Source organism: Mesocricetus auratus, unplaced genomic scaffold (assembly GCF_017639785.1).
Source record: "Mesocricetus auratus isolate SY011 unplaced genomic scaffold, BCM_Maur_2.0 Super-Scaffold_100010, whole genome shotgun sequence".
Classification (NCBI taxonomy): Eukaryota; Metazoa; Chordata; class Mammalia; order Rodentia; family Cricetidae; genus Mesocricetus; species Mesocricetus auratus.
In genome coordinates this window covers 74326897-74350430 of record NW_024429194.1, presented here as the reverse complement: position 1 = coordinate 74350430, position 23534 = coordinate 74326897, and the positions used below count along the sequence as shown (strand labels likewise).

Below are 23534 nucleotides of genomic sequence, written 5' to 3'. Positions count from 1 at the left end.
GAGGCTGCACCTGTCACACAGCTGTGGTGACCGGCTTACCGGAAGCATGGCTTGCAGAGAGTGGGCTCATCAATTACTTTCTCCCAGGAGGTGTAAATGCTCTGCTGCTTCAAGAATGCCTCTGCAGAGTGTTAAGGCCAGCAATGTGTTTAATGGGCTTCTCCGTGATTCTACTGTGTCTTTTATCTTCCTTACCCTGTGAGGAGAATGAACAAGTGATTTCTAAAGACAGAGAAACCTAGTCAAATCTTTAAAAAAATTAAAAACCCCAACAAATCAAAACGAAAGTAAAAAACATGATATACAGTGTAGCAAAATTTGCCCATGGGTGCGATAATGACATTAATGTTATCAAGATTACCAGCTGCTTCCTGATGGGATTTAAGACCCACTCTAGCTGGGTGGTGGTGGCGGCAGCGCATGCCTTTAATCCCAGCATTGGGAGGCAGAGGCAGGCAGATCTCAGTGAGTTCAAGGCCAGCCTGGTCTGCAAAGTGAGTTCCAGGACAGCCAGGACTGTTACTGTTACACAGAGAAACCAAAAGGTAAAAGAAGAAAAGAAGAAAAAAAGACCCACTCTATAGTATGTATGGCTAGTACCTTATCTGGTCAATAATTCATGGCTGGGCAGCTCACAGGCCTCATGGGTGAACGCATTACCATTAGTTTTCAGTGTCCTCTAAATTTGCATCTCTATATCCATGTATTAATGCCTCTCTCAGTTCTCACCAGAGAAGTTTCTTCATGTAGTGGATAGTGGTTGATTCAGCAACTCATAACTGGTTAAAGCAGAGAGAATAAATGTCTGTGGAGTGCTCAGCCCCAAGTGGGACATCTATACCACACATTGTTCCCTTAAGGCTCAACGACCATGGAGGAAGAAGGGGCAGGAAGGACTGGAGCAAAACAGCATCTTCTGGACATGACAGGATTGATGCACTTAATGAACAGCAGTTGTGGTTGCCTGTACAAGACCTTCATAAGAGTAAGCCAGTCATCATCCCAGCAAGGATAGGAGAGGACTTCACAAGTTCCCTCCTAGCTGAGGAACTGATGGCAGCTGATGGCTTCTGGGGGCTGGAAAGCCAATTCTCTTAAGGGTGTGGCCAGTAGGAGTCAACCATGCTCCAATGGATGATTCCACCACACCCATGAGTATATGGGCAGCATAAATTAGACTCTGTGGGTTTTATATATAATAATAATAAAAAGACATGAAGTTGGGCAGGGTTGGGGAGGTGGGGTGTGGATATAAGAGGAGTTAAGGGGAGCAGTAAGAGTGTAGTTACAATAAAAATACATTGTACACATATGAACGTCTCAAAGACAACAAAAATATATTTTAAAAACACAGCGTGTCTCCACCAAAGTATTATTTAGCAATGAAAACAAATGCGCTTCAGGTATACACAAGCATGAGCACAATGTATAACCATAAAGTTAAGTAAAAAAATTAAATACAAAACTATTAGGTATGTTGATTTATTTAAAGTTCAGGAAAAGAAATATGCCCATAGATATTTTTTAAAAGACAACAATTAAGAATCAAAGAAGTGATTATTATGAAATAGTAACAGTCATTGAATCCAGGTGAAGCAAGGTGCAGACTGGAGAGATATATGGGAAAGTGACTCTTGATTTGATAGCAAGATTTCATCTCCAAACTTGTATGGAAGGAACATGAGTGTTCGCCTCCATCCTGCACTATTCTTAAACAAGTTCTGTTTTTCAGTAAATATAAGCTAAAATCCAATTATATATCTCTCTTAGGGCCCTCTTTGTTCCCCAACTTCTCTGGCGGTATGGACTGAAGACTGGTTATCCTTTGCTCTATCTCTAATATCCACTTGAGTGAATACATACCATGTTTGCCTTTCCATGTCTGGGTTACTACACTCAGGATGGTTTCTTCTAGGGTTACCATTCTCAGGAATCAGAGCTTTTTATTTTATTTTTCATTCCCTGGGGGTTTGCATAAAATGAATGACACATTTTTTTATTCCATAATTGCTGCAACGTTTTAAATATCTTTGCTGAATGTGCTGTCATTTTCCTTATGGTGTCATATCAAGTGAGAGATTAATGGGAGTGTCTGCATATTTTGTTGATACTGGCAACTTATAGGAGCATGTATTAAAGACAAGTTAGGACAAATATTCCCCTGGCAGCTCTACTTTCAGACTAGGTTCCCAAATTCCACTGGAAAACACTTGAACTGGTAGAAGAACTCTTTTGTGCTGCTGTGTATTGGAGGAGTCAGGGGTTTATCATCAGACACCTGTGCAGTTTGAAGGTCAACTTGCACTCTGTATTTCCCTGAACCTGTGGTTAACATATCTAAGGAAGTGAACCTGCCCAGAGCAGACCCACTAAGAACAAGAGCATAGGTACCTTTCTGACTGATGCACTTCTGGCTCAATGCTCTGAGCCTAGACATCACTTAAACAGATGATGAAGATTAAACTGTTTGAGGTCTTGTATTGCCCTTGCATTCAACTGTTTACGTGAAGACTTGGTTACTAGGTTGAGAAAAAAAAATTGCAATTAAACATATTAAAGTAAATGCATCCATTGCAGATACTGCACAGTTCTAACTCCAACAGAAGTAACTACAATGAATTCTGTTGTGGATCATTCCAGATGTTATCTGTGTTTGTGCACCCACACATGTTTTCCCCTCCCGTATGATGACATCATCTATATTGCTCTTCCCAAACCCTTCTTTTTAATTTAGTAGACAATTTTCCAAAACAGTAATAAAGATGAATGTACACGTCTACCATATTTTGTAAGGGTTGTATTATGCAAGTGGATATTTAGTCCTGGTACTCGGCAGAGGAATTTAGATTTTCCATCACACCCATGCATCGTCCTCCCTTAATATATTCTCTGTCTACCTTCCTGTAGCTACCTGATTTCTTGCCTATAAATCACTTGTCTTTGAGCATTGATTACACACTAGAATCGCTTGAAAGTTTTTACAGAATTCCACTGCATGGGCAAGTTTGGATGACTTCAGCTAAGTTTTTCAGGTAGGACACAGGCTTCAATATATTTTGCTGTTTGCTTTTGAGATATGCCCTTTGCTGAAGCATAGAACCCTCCTTTTGGGTACTGGGATTGCAAGTGTGTGTTATTCACCCTGTCATCAGCTACACCACCCAGGGGAGCACATCTGAACAGCAATAGTTAGGAACAAAAGTTTAAACAGGATTTCTAGTCGTTTTAATGTTACGGATACCTTGGCGTCTACTGCGTGGTGGAGCAATGATTATCAGGCTTACGAGGCAGAAGATTCGCTCTCTGTCCACTGCCCTTTCTTCTCTGCCTCCCCCTCCTCTTCTCACCTTCGCTCTCAACAATTGCTCTTTATTTTAATTTTCCTGCGTGTATTGAGTATCCACCCCCCTGTGTAATTAGCACAAATAATCAGCAAGATAGGACCTGTGGTACTAAGCCACACCTAGGTTGTGTTGTGAGTAACCCAGGGAAGTGGTGGCAACCCCACATTTGCACGCTCCTTGTCACAATGCCCTCCATATATAAGAATTTCATAATAAGTAAATCCAATATATGAAACATGTGAATGCTTCCTCGTGGTTAGTGTGTGACCTGAAAGTTACCTCTCTCTATCTATTGAAGTGATGAATAGCTAACACACTTGACTTGACATGCCTGGGATGGGGTGTTCACTACGACTCAGGATGATTTTATTTTTTGAAAATTAATAACAAAAAATTTGTTCTGCCCTATTAATAACTGAGCAGGGGAAAACAAAGGCTTTATTCAGCTGTAACCTGTAAACTCAAAGGAATTATGCCTACTTCTGCTGCAGTTAAAGCAAAACAATTGATAATATGACTATGGGCCATAAAACTACAGAAAAACATGATGTCGGTCATTCATTAATTCTGATATTGGCATGAAAGGAAAAAACACAAAACAAAGAAGGGATTAAAGAAAGTAACCCCTGCCAGGCAGTGGTGGTGCACGCCTTTAATTTCAGCACTCGGGAGGCAGAGGCAGGCAGATCTCTGTGAGTTCGAGACCAGCCTGGTCTACAGAGCGAGTCCTAGGACAGGCTTCAAAGCTACACAGAGAAATCTTGTCTAGAAAAGCCAAAAAAGGAAAAAGAAACAACTGCTGTACATACAGCAGAGGTTCCCAGTGAGCTATGAGGTGGTTGGGAAAGACCCTATCATGGGCTTCCTTGGATCATACCCCTGTCTTCATTATACTTGGGCCTCCTGGAAGTACACCCCTGCCGTGCCACTATGTGTTCTGTTGAACATCCTACAGCTGTTTCCAACTGTAAGACCAAGTTCCATTTCCTTTTTTTGAAGACAGTGTCAGATTATTTAATAGCATATAATGTCACATAGAATTGTCAAGCTTTTCAGTATTCAAATCACCAGTACCAACCAGCCTTTTGTGTACATGCACGTGTGAGACCCAGAGAATGTAAAAAGACAAAGTTATATCCCACAAAATTCCTAACTACAGCAAAGGAATTAGGGGCCAGAAGAATAATTTGCTAAAATTTACTACTTACTGACAAACCAGAAAATAATTTGAGTCCATTTAAGTATACTTTTGTAGTCTTGATTATTTTTTCAGTAGAGTTTGCTTTATAAACCCTTTTGAGAAGGCTGGTGATCCCTGAATTTTTACATACAAGCATTTACTTGAATTTTAAAAAGTTCTCTTTGGCATTTGTCCTTATACCCACAAGTATAAGTGTAGTCCCAACCCTATATCAAGGATGCTTATGGTGATATGTTGTTTATGATCTAATAAAGGATCAGAATGCAAAGCTAGCCACAACCATAGAAGCTGGGCAGTGGTGACACACACCTTTAATCCCAGGACTCAGGAGACAGAGGCAGATGGATCTCTGTGAGTTCAAGGCCACTCAGGGCTACACGAGAGTGAATTAGTCTAAAAGAGAAACAGAGTTTATGCCTTTAATCCCAGCACTAGAGAGGTGTATAATGAAGAAGTAAAGGATCTCATGGGAGATTCAGTTTCCAGTCACAGGGAAGACAGGCTCTCCATGTCAGCCTTGTTAGAGGTAAGAGCTACTGGCTGACTGCTTTGCTTTTCTGATCTCCAGCTTGAACCCCAATATCTGTCTCTTTATTATTTGTGTTACAGATGCTTCTGTCGAAAAATACTGAGACCATCACAGAACACCACAACCAATCAAAATGTAAAGTTGTAGAGCCCAGCCCCAATAGTTACGTCTACAAAACACTCCACTGCCCAAGGCTCAGATCAGAGAACATTGTGGAAGAGAAACCAGAGAGATTATAAAAGCCAGAGGATCAGGGAAATTGCATCTCCCACATTCATAATGTCTCACCAACATAACTGCCTAAACATGTACTGAACAAATATGACACAGACAGACATACCAAAGTAGATATGGAAAGATCATGAGGATTCAACCCTACACAAAGAACTAGAGGCAACTAAGGAATGCTGAGAGTGGGAGAGATGTTTCCCAGAGGGAAAAGCACACCAAATGGTTATCCAGTACCAAATGACAAGCCCTGACAGCATCAACTGAGTAACATATAGAATATATATGCATAGACATGTACATATATGCATGGAATACAATTAATGGAAAGAAAAAACAGGTCATGAACTTGAAAGAGTAATGAGGGATTTGGTGGGAGGAAAGGGAAGGGAGAAATGATGTAATTTTATCATAATCTCAAAAATAGAACAACTTTTTAAAAATTCTGTTTTGTACTGTGTTTCTTCCCAACCTTCACTGATACCAGACTTTTTCTTTCTTTCTTTCTTTCTTTCTTTCTTTCTTTCTTTCTTTCTTTCTTTCTTTCTTTCTTTCTTTCTTTCTTTCTTATCTGGGTTTTGATGGCACAATCAGCACAAAGTAATCTGTTCTTATCTAATTGCAACACTGTTTCTTATCAGTTTTCGACTATTGCATCATCCTTTGATTGGTGATTGGGCACTGTCAGTCTTTCCATTTGAAGCTGTGTGCCTTAAAGGATGGCAGCCTAACTGAAGGGTAGGCTTACCCACTTATCTGAAGCAGCCAACTCTTAACCTTATGCAGTTTTCCTTAGTTTATGTAGGTGGCACCTGGAATAAACCAAATTGGTCTAAACCTATTTTAATTACTTTCTTAACAATCTGGTATTGGTTTCATTAATAACTTTTGTCTCACATCAAATAAATCACCTTTTCTCTTTCCTGTTTACTTCCATGATAAATGGATTTATATGCCACTTCCAGGCAAGGCATACTTGTTTTTAGCACTTAGCTCCATGGCATACTGCTAACTCTGCTTACACATGAGACGAGCATGTCTTAAATGTAGCTCTAAAATACAATTCCAGAATCTCCCAGCAGGCCCTACAAGTCAGTCAGCCCCTCCTGTTCCTGCTTTTCAAGCTGCTCCTCCAATCCCACCTGACCTGAACATAGGAAACCACACATTGCGAATATATATGTCTTCATTTTGCCTAACTTCTAAGTTCAAACATAGATGAGAAAGATTGGATGCCTGCTTCAGGCTGATGAAAAAGATTGGATGCCTGTTTCAGGCTGCCAGCTCCTTAAGAGCCATAGCTTTGAAATACTTAACTTTGATTTTTTTTTTCAAGACAGGGTTTCTCTGTATTGTTTTGCAGGCTGTCCTGGAACTCACTTTGTAGACCAGGCTGATTTCGAACTCACAGAGATCCATCTGCCTCTGCCTCCCCAGTGCTGGGATTAAAGGTGTGTGCCACCAACACCTGGCTTTACTTTGATTTTTGCTGCTGCTGAGAGCCAGCATTTTGGAGGTCAAGAACTGGAGAGAGGTGTGGAATCGGCGACTGGTCACACAATAGGCTTTCTTCTCTAAGGGAGCAAAACTTAATTCTCTGGGGCTGGTCTCCACTCTCTGTCTCTGTCTCTCTGTCTGTCTCTGTCTGTCTGTCTGTCTGTCTGTCTGTCTGTCTCTCTCTCTCTCTCTCTCTCTCTCTCACACACACACACACACACACACACACACACACACACACACACATCTCCAGCATGTCAGGGTCTAACTTAGGATGCTGCTGCTGAGAACCAGCTCTGCACAAGTGAGGAACTGAAGAGAAAGTGCGAGTCATCGAACTGAGGTTTACTTTTCTTTTTGCTGGTTGTTCTGCTCTATTATTTCTCTCTTCTGTCCTTCTATCCTGATGCTTCCTGTTTTCATCTCCCAGTTGTTCTCTTTTTACATCTTTCCCAATGTTTCCCTTTTGTCTCTTCCCTGACGGATTCCTTGTACATCTTTCCTTATTATTTTCTTCCCATAAAGGAAATATACCCCAGCAAAATCTTTCAAGCATTATAAAAATTATAGTGTATTTACCTTCTATTTTTCTTCAAGTAAATAATTATATTGAATACAAGTAAAAATCAGCATGTTCCTAAATATCCTTATATGTTTAAACATTTTATGTATCACAGGTGAAAAACAAATGATTCCCAAGGGCCCACATATATTCATATCTAGGCAACTTGCTATAGATTAACAAAGTGTAAAAAAAGTACTTTTCTCAGCCAGTTCCACTACTAGCAGGCTGTTGTTTGTGGTTACAAAGAAAAGTTCAATCATCTTATTATTTATCTCAAAAGGTAATCTTATAAAAATATCAAAAGAGCTACAAATATGAATTTTTCTATAAAAATCAGTCATTTCTACTTTAAGTTCTCATAATGCACACCCATTCATCAACAATTTTTTATTAAGTCCAATAGTGAAGAGACTACCCTAAGTGCCCATCCCTGATAATGAGTTGGACGACAACCTTATATGCCATCCTAGATCCTTTATCCAGGGACTGATGGAAGCAGAGGCAGACACCCATAGCTAAACACTGAACTGAAACCATGGAAACCAATGACAGAAAAGAAGGAGTGCTGAGCAAAGGGGTAAAGAATGGGCTGGTGAAACCAACAAAAACAGTTGACCTGAACAAGGGGGAGCTCTTGGACCCCAGACCGACAGCTGGGATGACAACATGGGACTGATCCAGACACCCTGAATGTGGTGTCAGTGAAGAGGCCTGGACACTCTATGGGGCCCTGGGCAGTAGATCAGTGTTTATTCCTGGCACACAAATGGACTTTGTGTGTCCATTAACACAAAGAGGGATGCTCTCTCAACCTGGGCTTTTGGGGGAGGGCATAGGCCCTGCCCTGAACGAAATGACAGACTCTGGAGATCCTCTGTGGGGAAAGGAGGGGAGATGGGTGGGAGGATAGGGTTGTTGGTGGGAGGAGGGAAGGGAGAGGGAGAGGGAGCTGGGATTGACATGTGATGCAAGCTTGTTTCTAGTTAAAAAATGTAATTAAAAAAGAAAAGAAATATTAAATCATATCAGGAAGCTGAGGGCAGAAATGGGTACAAAGAATTAATCATCACCTTTGGTCACCAACCCGTCTTTAGCAAGATGGCGCGTCAGCTGGTAATAGCCAAGTTGCCTTTGTTCTTTTTCCTTGACCTCAACAAGTCACTTGCTTAACTAACAAAAGTGTGCCTCTCTAAACTTTGAATTGTTCTCCAAGATTTTCTACATCAAAACCATTAACAAAAACATTCTAACCTAACTTTACTAACAATTCTACATCTTTAAGTTCTTTCTAATGGGGTGGATGAGTCATTAATCTGCTTAAGCAGCCATGCTTAGAAAAAATCAGTCACTGTTATTGTGAATACTGGTGACACTGCCCTTTGAGGGACTAGACATCCACTTAGAGTCTTCATACAACTCATAGATAATGATGGATGTGGTGACCGTGAGAGCAATAAGCATAGCTATGCTCAATAACAGCACCAGGTCCTCAGGACACATAGTCCTTTACGCTCTGTCTCTCCAAAGCTCATCCACTGCACTTAAGCTAACAACTGAGCTGTGTTCACTGAGTTCCAAATCTGACTGCTGTTCCTCTCACATGACCCCTGACAGATTTTCCTGCGACGAACAGCCTGCCTCGAGATGGATATTCTGTACTTATGAATCATTGAATGAATAGGTAAATAAATGAATGAATATGTTCTAAGTCTCTCCCGCACAGAGATAATCCCAGTCATTCAATGTGTTCAGTAAACCTGCTTTTTGCTTCTGTGATATTTTCCTGACTGTCTGTCCCCAATTATAGCTATCTTTATTATGTCTCAAGAAAAACCATTCCTTTCCCAGCATGGAAATTGGTGTGTGTGTGGTGTGTGTGTGTGTGTGTGTGTGTGTGTGTGTGTGTGTGTGTGTGTGTGTGTCAAGGTATTGGTTGTCATGTGCCAACAGACTATTAGGTGTTTATTGAGAATTAGGATCAGACTACCTCTTTGACCATTTCAAGGGCAGATGCCTTGTCACAGATAGGAGGCTAGACTGGAGCTCAGGAAGCAATGGAACCGGAATCACAGAAGGCAGCATCCCAATTAGTACCTAGGTAAATGTGGCTCAGGAGGTGGCTCAACTCTTCCCAGTCCCGTCCCCCTCTGCATGTACTCTGTGTGCAGGGCTGATTCCTAGGCAGCTATAGTCTCTTCCCCAGCTTAGCTCTGGCGCTTTGCAAAGGCTTTGTGGCTTCTCATGTTTTCCTTTCCCTTTGTGAGAATGAATGGCCCCTGACATTCAGTTATTACTCATGTTTCAGGTGTCAGCAAATGTATTGTTTGTCCTGAAACCTGAAGTCTACTCAAGGTGGTTGAGTTGCAGCAGGGAGATCTGCACACTGCCTGCACACACTTAAGAACAGTATCCAAGGCAAAGTGTCTTAAATATACAAAGGCTTCACCTCTGCTTCCAGAATGCAGCCCAAGGTAACACTCAGAAGTGTGCTTACATTAATCTCGAGTTATTCATGATATTAAAAGACTGTAAACAGCATTAAGGTTAAGACAGAGATTGCTTAAGTCTGTGATGAACTGCTTTTGACTACAAGTCCAGTTTAACAGGCTTTAGCATTATTATTTCTATTACCAAGTATCTTAGCTGACTTGTGTTGTTATAACAAGAACACTGTAGGCCCAGTATTCATAAAGAAACTCATTTCTTATAGCTCTGAAGGCTGGCAAATCCAAGGTTGACAGACCCAGAGCTGAGGACAGACTTGCTGAATCATAGCATGGTGGAAGGTTGAGGGACCAGAACGGGAGACAAAACAAGGGGTCGGGGTACTAGAATTGCTTTTAATGCAGGCTGCTTTTTGTAAGTGGTCAAGTCATACGATAATGACATATCTGTTCACTAAGTCAGAACCCTCAGAAGCTAATCAGCTTTACCAGGCCCACTCCCAACATACCTTGCAAATCTTATAAATGATGATTAATCTGTTCCCAAGTATAATTTTTTGGTTGAATTTTGTATGAGTAATAAAAAAGGAAGTTGGGATTCTAATTACATCACAAACACTTGTTTTTGCATATTTATGATCTGATCCTCTGTAGACTGAGTTTCTGTTGTGCCTGGTCCTGCTGCTCTTAGCCCCAAGTAAACACACAGAGACTTATATTAATTAGAAACTGCTTGGCTGATGGCTCAGGCTTCTTATTGGCTAGCTCTCTCTTAAGTATTAAGCCATAACTATTAATCTATGTATTTCTACATGGCCTTATCTTAATGGAGTAGGCTCTATCATGTTACTCCTTCATTGGCTACATGGCATTTCTCTCATGACCTCTCTCTCTGCATCCTTTCCCAAGAATTCTCCTTTTTTCATAGCCCCACCTATGCTTCCTGCCTGGCTACTGGCCATCAGTGGTTTATTTATCAACCAATAAGAGAAGCATATTTATAAAAGGACATTCCCCATTAATCCCCCACCCATTCAACCTTCCATTGTAGGCTGTGTGTCTTACTCACATATCATGGATGTTCTGTTGCCATTTTTACACAAAGTCATGAGTTTGTATTGATGTGTAATGCTATACCAGCCAGAGCAGAGATTATTGTAATGGCAATTATTCCTATGATGGCAACTATAAATCACTCAATAAAACATTTTGTCCTTTTTAGTAACCTATAAAAGTCTTGTATCATTACACCAGCAGTAAGTCCTTCTTCCCATGACCTGATCAGATTTACTAGACTTTAATAGGATAGCAGAATGTAGGGATTTGTTTAAAGGAATAGTATTATTAATGCACATATATAATTTGCAATCTAAACAATGAACTCTATTCAGCATAAGCCTAATGTAGGGATACCTATAGTTAAGACATAGGATAATTCATACAATAAGTAATGTGAAAGGGATTATTTAAGTAAAATGTATAATTACTGGGATGGGCGTGTATAAAGTTTCCAGACCATGTCTGTATAAGATTTAATACTGCTGGAATATTCCAAATATGCCATTGTTCAGGTCTCAGTTTATTAGTAGAGCAAAACCTAGGCATAGGGAGAGCTAGATGTACATCATACAAAACCATTAACCCTGTGGGTTGAGAGTGGAAATGTGATGTAGTCATATGAATTAAGAGACCTTATCAGCCTTCTTTCTGTCGCTCAAACACACTTACTTTATTTATTTATCTATTTATCTATTTATTTATTTATGTTTCTATTTATCTATCCGTCCATATTGTTGGTGTGATTATAAACATGGTGTGACTATAAAAATACCATAGAACCAACTGATTATAATTACACCATTGACTATTATCCACACAACAGTTAGAAACAAATCTTCCATGAAGACCTCAATCAATTAACATATTATTACCATGCTGAATGATTTTTCCTTTTTCATTTCAGCATCTGAACCAAAGAACAGGGAGATAGGTATAATTTTCATAAGAAATAACGGCACAATCAGGATCAAAACTACATCTAGTAGTATTGGCTACATTATTATATCAATCAGAAAGTCTAGAGAATAGCTTGAAAAGAGACCCATATGATTAGTAGTTCTGGCATCTGCTAAAACATAAGCTCATATGTGCCTTCTACTAGGAATATGAATTCAGTGATGTCACATGCACATGGGAAGTGATTTATATTCCAAGCAGTCCCTTCTTCTGGTGGATGCATGAATCCCAAGGTCAAGGGCTAAACACGGGGTCACTGGTGAAGATAACAGGAGCTAGATCCATCCAATCTATGTGCTGAAGTAAAAGAGAATGGGGAACATATGACCAATACACGGGTTTGGAGACACTCACCACATAGGCACAAGTCAAAGCATCTAGCAACTGCCACAAGGAGAGTCTCAGGTGACCTAGGGCTCTGCATGTTTAGTAGAATATTTTCTACTAAATAAATAACAAATCCACAAATGTTTCAATGGATTGATATGCAATGGCAGATACATCCCCCTTTCCAATTTTCTGTTTGAGAAGTAAAAGTAGGGCAAGTTAATGCACCAGCTTGCTTATTTCCTTCTGCAATAAAATCAGGGAGGTCAGAGTGTGTTCAAGTGTGAGTCTATTGCTGGAAGTAATCCTATAATATAAGTAGAGTGTTAAATGATATTTAAGGGTTTATGAACTACCCAAAATAGATGAACCAGAATAGTCAGTTCTACATGTTGGGCTAAGGAAAAAGTAGTATTAATATATTGATGAATATCTGGAACATGAATGCTTCTTTTACTATTAGATGAGCCATCAATAAAATAAGTATCTGCCTGTGCAATGGGAGAAGGTTGGACGATTTTCATAATCACAAATTCAGTTCACATAAAAATTCCTATAGCTTACCAGTTGGATAATGATTTTCTATCCTTCCATGGTAATCTGCAAATGAAACTAAAAAAATCCATAGAGTTCTGCAATGCTTTTGATAACTGATTGATAGTTAAGGTTAATATAATATATCCAGAATCAAATCCACATGCTTGTTGATCCCAGGGCCTCACCTGATTTACTAACTGAGTAAGAAAAGTAAGTTAAGCAGTCAGTATTTTATGACCCTTATGGTGTATATAAATCCATTCCAATGGTCTGTCCTCTTGTGCTGTAAGACCTGTAGAAGACAATTTAGTGGGGAAAATAAGAAGGTTTACAGGCAGCAAAGGATCCACTCAGTACACAAGTGTTTCTTTTAGCCTGGATTCAAATGGCTGTAGTTCATCTCTTTCCTCTGGAGAAAATATGAGAGGACTGTCCACTGCTGCATCTCCTTCTAGAGTTAGTGCATACTTATGGGAAGATTTTGATATTGCCGAAATTGCATTGGAAATACCAAGCACAGGAGGCCAGGGAGGAATTGGGAAATCAATCCCATTTCCCTCTTGTGCCTAGCTTGCCTGGGTTGGAAACTTAGTGTTTTTATAAGCTCTCCTAAATCCTCACCACGAAGTGAAGAGAATTCAAGAGTAGATTGATTATCAAATTCCCCACCCCATGCTGGCAAAAGAAGAAATGAGCCACCCTAAAATTTGTATGGAGCCAAAAGAGTCCCTCACAGCCAAAGCAATATTGAGAGAAAGAAATTGAACTAGAGAAATTGCCCTTCTAGACTTCAAGATATATTATATAGAATTTTAAAGCTATAGTAGTAAAAACTATTTGACACAAACACAGACATGTAGACCAGAGAAACAAAATAGAAGACCCACACATGAGTACTTGAAAGTACAGCCGTCTGGTATCTAGCAAATTGGCAATAACATTTACTGGAGAAAAGACAGCTTCTTCAGCACCCAGTATTGGGAAACCTAGATGTTCAAGTGCAAATTAATGAAATTAGACCCATACCTATCATCCTGTACAAACATTAGATTCCACTGGATAAAAAATACTCAGTTTGAAATATGAAACACCAAAACTGCTAGAAGAAAAAAAAAGTTGGTCTACCCCACTGCAAGATATAGGTGTAGAAAAAGCTTTCGGAGCAGGACTCTATTAGAATCAAGGTTGTCACTTGGCACCTGGGACCCTTCAAAAGTAATGAGCCCCTATACAGTTAAGGAAACAATCAACCAAAAGAAGAAAAAACCCACAGGGAGGGAGAGACTGTCTGCCAACTATACATCTGACAGAGGACTTACATCCAGAATGTACAGAAAACGTAAAGGAGAATTGAGGAAACAGAGGACCTAGTTAAAGAATGGGCTAGGGTCCCAGACAGAGAGTTCACAATAAAAGAAACAAAGATGGCTAAGAGATACCTCATCCTTAGTAATTAGGGAAACGCAAATTTAAATAACATTGAAATTTCATCTCACTCTAGTCAGAACGGCTAAAATGAACAAAACAATTGACAACAAATGCTGAGGAGGTTGTGGAGAAAAACTGGAACCATCGCTCTCTGTTGGTGGGAGTGTAAATTGGTACAGTCATTCTGGAAATCAGTATAGAGAATCCTCAAAAGCCCAAACTAAATCAAGCATATGACCCAGCTACACCCCTGCTTGGCATACGCCCAAAGGACTGAACATCTTACTGCATAGGTACTTTCTCAGCCATATTGATTGTTGCTTTCTTCATCATAGCCAGGAAATGGAAACCACCTAAGTGTCTTTCAGCAAACGAGTGGATAATGAAAATGTGGTACATATACACAATACAACACTCTTCAGCTATAAAGAAAGACGAGACCATGAAATGTGCAGGTAAATGAATGGACCTAGAAAAGATTGTATTGAGTAAGGTAACTTAGACACAGGAAGACAAACATCACATATTCTCCCCAGTCTGTGGTTCCTAGCTGCAAATCCTCAGATGTGAATATACCACATAGAGTGGCCACAAAAAACAGGAAAGTATAGAGGAAGGTGCTAATGGGAGAGGAATAACAGGGTACAGATGAAGTAAAGTGGGAAATGGGGTTGCCAACAGGGGGGAGGGAGGGAGGTCAGTACACAGAAAGCAGGCCAAGGGACAAATAACAAGGTTGTTTGATAAAGTCTTAAAGGATCTTAATATCTTATATCTATCTGTCTGTCTGTCTATCTATCCATCTGTCTGTCTATCTAGATATGTGTGTCTTGAAAGAAATTAAACCAGTAGGTCTGACAATGCTCCCCATAAACCCACACGCTAACAAAAACCCCAGTATCTCCTTTCTAACAGTTGGTCAGCGTAGTTCAAGTGACTCATAAAACAATACAGATTATTGATGCCGCCCTTGGTTACCTCTCAATCAAGGGTTGACCTCTATTGATGAAGACACAGCACACTTAGTACACAGGACATGGATGGTTCAAATACGATCTGACCAACAGCCTTTCTCCTGCAGTCTAGCTTCTATGGTAACAGAAAACACTATGCAAACTGCCAAGTGAGGGGAGCAATTAAATGATCCTGCCCTGCTGCAACTGTGAGCCACAGTAACGAGCAGCAAGGAAGATAAGCGCAAAAGTGCTATTGAAGGCGCTCACAAGTCAATGGTAACCACCAGCTGTCTGATTGGACTGAAGGCCCACTCGAGAGGAGGGAAACCATGCCTGGTACTGGAAGTCTGGCCAGTTTCCAGGCGCTGGTGAAGTCATGGGCCCTAGAATACATCTTAGCATCTAAAAATGAAAATCCATTTTCAAGGTTCTGTGACTACTTTCTTTCTGTGGTAGGGGGCATTTAAAAATTGCTTTCAACAAATTGCTTGGAAACATTTACCAAACTTATAAAATCTGAGTTAGTAGGGAGCCATAAAGGAAAAGCAGACATTGAAAGACCAGTAGCAAGTGTGATGAAATAAAAGCCGCTCAGGTCAAGCGTGAGTCAAGCCCCCTGAAGTTAGGCACACTGGGGACTGAATCTGAAGGCCACTGTTTGATCTGTGTTTTAGTTTCTTTTTTTTTTTTTTTTTTTTTTTTGCTCTTCAGCATTATTTTTTATTGTTAGTGGATAAAACATATACCACACAGGACTTCAAGCAACAAATGAAAACGACTTTGCACACTACATGTAATAACTCATCGGCTAAGGCAATGACTAGGAAGCAAGGCATGGATAGGGCAGTTTTCTATAACTGACTCACCAAGTCCAACTTCACAGAGGAGGACCTAGAAATGTCATATGTACTTGTTACAAATTCCATGGCCACTGCGGTTGATGGACTAGTTTTGACAGATGCTGGAATGTAATAGAGTTTGCACAGCCCTGCTGACTTGTGGTGTGAAGGAAAGTTCAACTCCATTCTGTACATCCAAAGTAAAACTATAATGAGAAAAGGGCTGTGAGTGAATGAACTCACATCTTTCCACACCTGTGTAGCTAGCCCAGCTGTGGGAATGCCTTCCAGCTATAGGCAAAGCTAGTACGCTAGTTTAATCTATCATTTAAAAATAAGCATATATAGGACAGGCAGTTTAGAGATAAGGACCTTGACTCATGTCCTCATTTATAAGCAAAAATGCCCGTGGTTCTGTCGTGACCGGAGGACAGAAATACCAGTGCGTTTGAAGCTCTGATCACTGTCTTGATTGCTAACCGATTTTACCTCCTCAGACTGGGGCAGGTGAGAATAGGAGGGTGAAACAGATAAAACAAGGCAGGGACCTCAAAGCAGGAGACTTGAGCATGTTCTTGTTGGAGCCCAGGAATGCCAGGAGAGGGCTCTGGTCCTTGTATCTTTCTTGTGTACTAAAGAGGCAGGCCTACCTAGAGGCTAGTGTAACTGAGACCAAGAAAAGGTACCTGGACTCATCATGGCTGCATTGTCAGAATGGCCAACTCATCCTATTACAATATGTTGCTGCAGTTTCTGCCACAAATCTTTCAGCATCCCCCAGAGTAGCACTCAGGGCTGTCCTGTTTGCTGGGAGTCTTCCTGCTATAAGGGAACTCTGCTCACTAGCCTGCCTCTCAAGATAATAACACCTGTGAATTGATAATACACTGCTCAGTTGTGGGATAATCTTTTTGTACATTGTGAAGAAGTGTCTTTGCCAAGGTGCCATTTGATTGGTTTAATAAAGAGCTGCCAATAACTAGGCAGGAAGAGGTTAGGTGGTACTTCTGGATAGAGAGACTTCTAGGAACAGGAAAAATACCAGAGGACACGGAGAGGAAACAGGAAGTCAAGATGGAAGAGAAGTAAAAAGCCATGAGGCAAATGTGATTAATACAAATGGGTTAATTTAAGTTATAAGAGCTATTGTGATAAGCCTAAGCTATAGGCCAGACTTTCATAATTGATAAGAAGTCCCTGTGTCTTTTTTGTGTGTGTGTGTGTGAGCTGTTGACACAAAAATCCATCTACACTGCTTGCTAAAACTTAAAGAAAAAAAAGCATATTAGCAAATATTAACATTTCCTGTAAGACCTATAGATAACAAAAGGCAAGTGGCCAAGTTTATGTTACTCTGTAAAGAATATCTTGGAGGCTGGAGAGATGAGTAAGAGAACTTGCTGCATGAGCATCAGGACTCATATTTGGATTCCTGCACCCTTTACGAAAGAAAAACTGGTGAGACCTAACCTCACACTTGCAATCTCAGCACCAGGAGTGGATTCAGAGACAGGAGGGTCACTGAGGCTTGTTGGCTGCCAGCCCAGTTCCAGATTCAACAAAAGACCCCAAGGGAATAAGTGGATAGTAATAGACTAAGATACAGGACATGATCCTCTGTTGTCTGTGTACACATTTGCAAACGTCACACATACTGCCCCTCCCACCCGTCCCCCACACACACTAAATAAATAAATAATCTAAATTCTGAAGACAGCACTATGCCATGGACTGGGATGAGACCTCAAGAAGAGCTACAGCTGTGTTTACTTCCCAGTTCCTACTAGTAGGTCTCTACTCTACAAGCGGGCTACCACCATCACTGAGGAACGACTTCTCTAAGCCAAGCTGGACCTGTGACTACTTGAACAAACTGTGGCTTCATGAAATTAGGTTTTGCAAATCTGAGCCAATTTCCTAAAATCCACACAGTGGATTAATTGTAGTTTTGTTTTGTTTTTTTCAATTTGTACTCTATGGACTCAATGTCATCGTATCTTCTCAGAGACATTCTAGCCAAAAGCATTACCTACATTCAAGTTTCCATTCAGAGTAGCATGTTTCCTGGTATGACATAGCTTGAAAACAGTCACTTCTAGGATACTGACAAAAGAACATAAATCATTTTCCCTCAGCAGCATTTTTTAAAGGGATGTCGACGATGCAACCTTCTTTACCCCAATACAATTTGTCAAAAGCTTTGTAAATGTGGTTTCATGTTTTAAGTTTTGAGAACACTCATTTTATTTAGTTTGGTTTCTGAAATCAAAAATAAGAGGGGAACAAAAGAAAACATTTCAATAATTATCCAAGTGTTTTGTAGACACTAATTGCTGAAGTTTGGCCCTAAATTCCAATGTTCTATTCATGAAGTGATAATGCAACTTCAGGATCGATATTTTCACTGTTTGAGGTAATTTGAGCATAATTTAGTATGACCTTTATGATTAATCCAAAATTAAGTGTGCAGGAAAACTTGCTGAGTTGGCATCCTATGAGAAATCTTAATATATTAAATATTCTGTTTTCACACACAATTATTCATTGGGTTTACAATTGTTTCCCAATAAGAAATAGAAAAGCACTACCATATTTAGCACAAATATCATATTGCAAAGTTTTTTTCATGAAGAACAATAGGAAGTTTTATATGAAATCTTCAGAGACAGTGAAAAATTAAACATTTCATTTCTCTGATGGCTATGATGTATTTTTTTTTCTGAGATGGGGTTTCTCTGTAGCTTTGGAGCCTGTCTTGGAATTCGATCTAGACCAGGATGGCCTTGAACTCACAGAGATCTGCCTGTCTCTGTCTCCTGAGTGCTGGGATTAAAGGCATATGCTACCACAGCCTGGCTGCTATCATGTATTTATTAATCACTTGTATATGTCTTCTTTTAAGAATTCTTTTCTCAAATCTATTCTCCATTTCTACTAGTTACTTGTTTTCTTGATGTTATGTTTCCATTCTTTACATATTCTAAATATTAATCCTCTGATGGATGTGTAGCTTGATGTTATATTTCAGTTCTTTGTATATTCTAGGTATTTACCTTCTGATGGGATTAATTCTGCAAAGATTTTCCTCTCTGTGGACTGCTTTTTCAGTTAATTAACTATTTCCTTTGCTGTAGAGAAAGTGTTTAATTTCATGAGGTCCCAACTGAAATCCTATTTAGGAAGTCTTTCCTTACATCTATAAGTTGTAGTGTGATTCCTGATTTTTCCTCTAGCAATTTACTGAGGTTGTCCCCTCCCCTATTCAGAGTTGATTTTTTTTGCAGGGTGAGAGATAAATGCCTAGTTTTATTCTTCTACGTGTAGACACCCAGATTTCCTAACACTGTTGAAGGTGCTCTCCTTTCTCCTATGAGGATTTTTGACATTTTTGTAAAGACTCAGTTGGTCATATTTGCATGGGTTTGAATGTGAGTCTTCTACTCTGTACTGTTGATCTACATGTCTGTACTGTTGATCTCCATGTCTGTTTTGTACTACGACCATACTCTTTGTGATGATTAGCTTTGGCTATAAGTTTGAGGGTAGAGGAGATAAGCAGACAGGGAGGGAAGGGGCTTAACAAAACAAATGCAATCTGAAAAAGCCATGTGGAAATCTTGTAACCAAATTAAAAAGTAGTGTATCACTTAAAAATAATTTGAAGGGAAGTACTATGCATGGTTGGAAAAGTCTACTCCCAGAAGTCATGGGTTATTAAATAACCTCATTTATGTCATGCATGCTGGCTAGTTTTATGTCAACTCGACAAAAGTTGGAGTCATCTGAGAGGAAGAAACCTCAGTCGAGAACATGCCTTCATAAGATCTGGTTGTAAGCAAGCCTGTAGAGCAATTTCTTAATCAGTGATTGATAGGGAAGGGCCCTGTCCATTGTGAGTGGTACCACAGGCTGAGAAAGCTATGAGGAGCAAGCTATGAGGAGCAAGCTAGTCAGCAGCACTTCCTCTATGGCCTCTGTATAACCTCCTGCCTGCAGGTTCCCTCCCTGTTTGATTTCCTGCCTTGGTTTCCCTCAATGGACTATGACTCGGGATATGTAAGCCAGATACACCCTTTTCCTCCCAAGTTGCTTTAGGTCTTAGTGTTTCATCACAGCAATACTAACCCTAACTAAGGCATGTGTGACACTTTGTAAGTTATTGGTCATGTTGTGCCCAAATTCTGAACCCCAACATCACCAAGAGGCCCATTTCGATGCAAAAGCAAAGAGTCTTTTATTGTAGATGTTTAATGAGCTAACCCCATTAGCTCGGGCCCTTCACCCTGCCACCATGGCGAATGGCTGGAGAAAAGACCCCAAGTAACCTTGAAGCAGGGAACTTAAAGGGCAGCGTAAGGGGAGTGTCTAGGGGCATGAAATAGTATCAGCACCGGTGCGCTTCCAGGTTTGGGTGACCCGCCCTGTGTTGGTCAACTGGTTGATATAGCCCATAGACCCTCCCAGGGAGGTTGCTATGTTCTGCACGTCACTGTTGTGCACTGTCCGTAAAGCACACCCAGAGCTATAAAGCACAGCCCTGCCAGCTAACTTCTGATTGGTTCCTTGCCATGAGGAGGGCATCTGACCTTAGTGACCAGGACAGGAGTGGCAAGGTCATGCAAGCACATGTTAGCCTGTAATGGCTGCTAAAATGGGGGACTGGTCACTACAGTCACATGCATACTCCCAGGGTTCCCCTTAAAATATAGCCTCTCACTAATTTTCTTGGTTTCCCACCAGAAGCAGATGATAAGACTCTACTGTGGAAGATGGCACAAAACAAGTTAGAACTGATCTGGAAGCCACCTCCCTCCAGGTAAACGTTCATAGTGCTGGAGAATGCTATGCAGACTGCTGGAGAGACACAATATCATCAGTGGTCCTGTTCAACTGAGAATCCTGCAAACTTCAACGCAAATCTGCCAGGAAACTTGTGCTCATTTGGGCAACAGTGTTATTACTCTTACGTGGATTGCCAGCTGTAATAGTTAAATTTCTACTGTTGTGATAAACACTATGACCAAAAACAACTTAGGGAGGAAATGGTTTATTTGGCTTAAAGCGTATAGGGGAAGTCAAGGCAGGAACTCCAGGCAAGAACCTAGAGGCATCAACTGAAGCAGAGACTGTGGAGGAATACTGCTCACCTGTTTACTTCCCAGGCTTGCCCAGTTTGCTTTCTTATATACATCAGGGTCACTTTCCCAGGGGTGGCCCCACCCACAATGCATGGGGTCCTCCCATATCAATCACTAATCAAGAAAATCCCTACAGGCTTGCCAGGCCTGTCTTGTAGAGGCATTTTCTCTACTGAGGGTCTCTTCTCCCAGATGACTCTAGCTTGGGTCAAGTTGAAAACAAAACAAAACAATAAAAACCCAAAGAGAAAAAAAAAAAAAAAAAAAAAAAAAAGAACCTGACTAGACACCAAATTGTTCTTGGATTGGATTTTAGGCCAAAAACTCGTCATCAGGGGAGATCACAGGCCCTGGTGGGAAACTTCATATTGTTATTTAGCTAAATTGACAATATCAAGTTGCCATCTATTTATTTTCTTATGTATTTTGAGACAGGGTTTCTCTGTATAGCCCTAGCTATACTGAAACTCACGCTGTCGACAAGGCTGACTTTGAACTTAGGGATTCTGCCTCTACCTGCAAAGTGCTTCGATTAAAGGCCTGTGACACTACGCCCAGCTGTCAAGCTGCTTGTTATATCCATAGACCAATGCTTACCCTCACCCTGGAATTCGAGAAGCTTCTCCTTCCAGTCAATGGTGGTAATGCAGGAACTTGTGGTTGCACAAGGTCCTAAGAATAAATGACAGATGACTGTATGGCCCTGAGGAAAACGTGTTTGCATGTATGCCATCCCCTGTAAGGCTTAGGGAACATTGCAAAAGAAAGGCAGGAAGAAGGTAAAAGCAGGAAGATAGGGATAAAGGCTATGGCACGCCATCTTTTGGACAAGGCACAGCCATTATTGCAAGCATCACAACATCTGTGGCACAGTGGAGGATGGGCGCATGGGTCCCACCCTCCACTCCTCAACTCTTTGTAACTGATAGACTCAGGGAGCAGGGAAATCATTGATGACTGTGTACCCATTGATGACCTTATCAGTTCCCAACGGACATTTCCAATCCAATGGCTTCACAGATGGCCCTAGTTAATCTAAATCTGTCACAGAGCAAAACCAAAAGTCATAAACCTGCGAAAGGGCCTGGTAGAGATGAGGTTAGTTGATAGGAGAGAGAGAGACAGACAGAGACAGACAGAGACAGAGACAGAGTGAGAGAGAAGGGTGTCGGGAGAAAGTAATTATAATGCCATATATATTATATATATGGAATTAAAATTAATCAATACAATTTTAAAATAAACAGAAATGACCAGAAAAAATAAAATGATTTCTCCATTTAATTACATAGGATAAGGTGTACACTCAAAAGTAATTGCATAGTATGCTTTAATTATCCTCTACAGTTTCTAATTAGATATTCTAAACATCTTCCCTAAGAGGATGGGTGAGTAATAGCCTCCTTGCCTTACTTGCCTCTGAGGAAATAAAATGCAGAGTGACACCGGGACACACCCAGGGTCTTCTAATGAGTCATGGTAAACTGAGATTAGAAACCACAGATCTGATTATGAAAATTCTACAACCTGGGACTCTTCTTCCCATATTTTTTTATGCTAGAACTTTTTTTTGTGGTTTATAGTTATTATTTCTAGCTAAATGATTTTTACTAAGATTGTGTCACCTCGTTGTATTTATAGCTCACTTCACTTGCTCTGATCTAACACCTTAGCTGCAGGCATTCTAAGTGGAATGATTTGTGTAAATCTTTATGAGCATCAAGATCACCATATCATACTCTCCTGTTTGTTCCCAAGTCAAAAGTCATAGCTGAAAAGTCGGGGACAATTTAAAATTCCTGAAGAATTTGGCAAGTTGGCAGTGTAAAAACACTAAGACTCTGCCTCTACCTAGTGGAACTTTGCACTGGCTGAATCTGTCAGTTGTAAATATTTGGAACTTTGGAGTCTATTGGAGGCTCACAACTTAGAGAAGGAGATGCAGAAGGCAAATCCGTTAATTTTAGTAATTTCAGCTTTTAGTACAGTAGCTGTCTATCTCTTGTCCCTAACTCTATCATGGGCATTCAGTTTTTGGGGTCCCAGGTAGGCTTAGACCACATATTTCAAATTCTGATGAGCTTTCCCTGGGTTTCTGATTGCTGTTTCTCATCACAGAAGTGTAGACAAAGAGATAAGTGACTACTATTATTATAAAGCTCCTTTTATTGTCAGAAGCTCTTTTGCTCTGGCTCAATTGACATCTAGGACATAAGGGGCTGTGTTCATTCTCTTACACTTAATTTTCCTCTTTTTTCATGGTGGCTTGAAAGAAAATGACCCCCAAAGGAAATGGCACTATTAGGAGGTGTGACCTTGTTGTAGTAAATGTGGTCTTGTTGGAGGAAGTGTGTCACTGTGGAGGTGTGCTTCCAGGTCTTATATGCTCAAGATACCGCCCAGCGTCTCAGTCTACTTTCTGTTGCTTTCTGACCAAGATGTAGGCTGCACCATGTCTGACTGCATACCTCTAAATAGCCTTCAC

The 23534-nt window shown here is 40.4% G+C and overlaps 1 long non-coding RNA gene across 4 annotated transcripts in view; it reads right to left on the bottom strand.

The window, feature by feature from the left end:
• The window catches only part of LOC121142907, a 28008-nt gene extending 12793 nt beyond the window's left edge, over positions 1–15215 (bottom strand). The window contains exons 1-5 of one of the 4 annotated variants that reach the window (XR_005880049.1): positions 15095–15215; positions 2392–2519; positions 1864–1962; positions 601–779; positions 40–196 (exon numbers count right to left, since the gene is read on the bottom strand). This is a non-coding gene — a long non-coding RNA (uncharacterized LOC121142907). Of the gene's footprint in view, positions 1–39; positions 197–600; positions 780–1863; positions 1963–2391; positions 2520–3241; positions 3456–15094 lie in introns of those variants that run through there. The other 3 variants (XR_005880047.1, XR_005880048.1, XR_005880046.1) reach the window with 3 other exon arrangements.
• Between the last annotated feature and the right edge of the window lie 8319 nt (positions 15216–23534).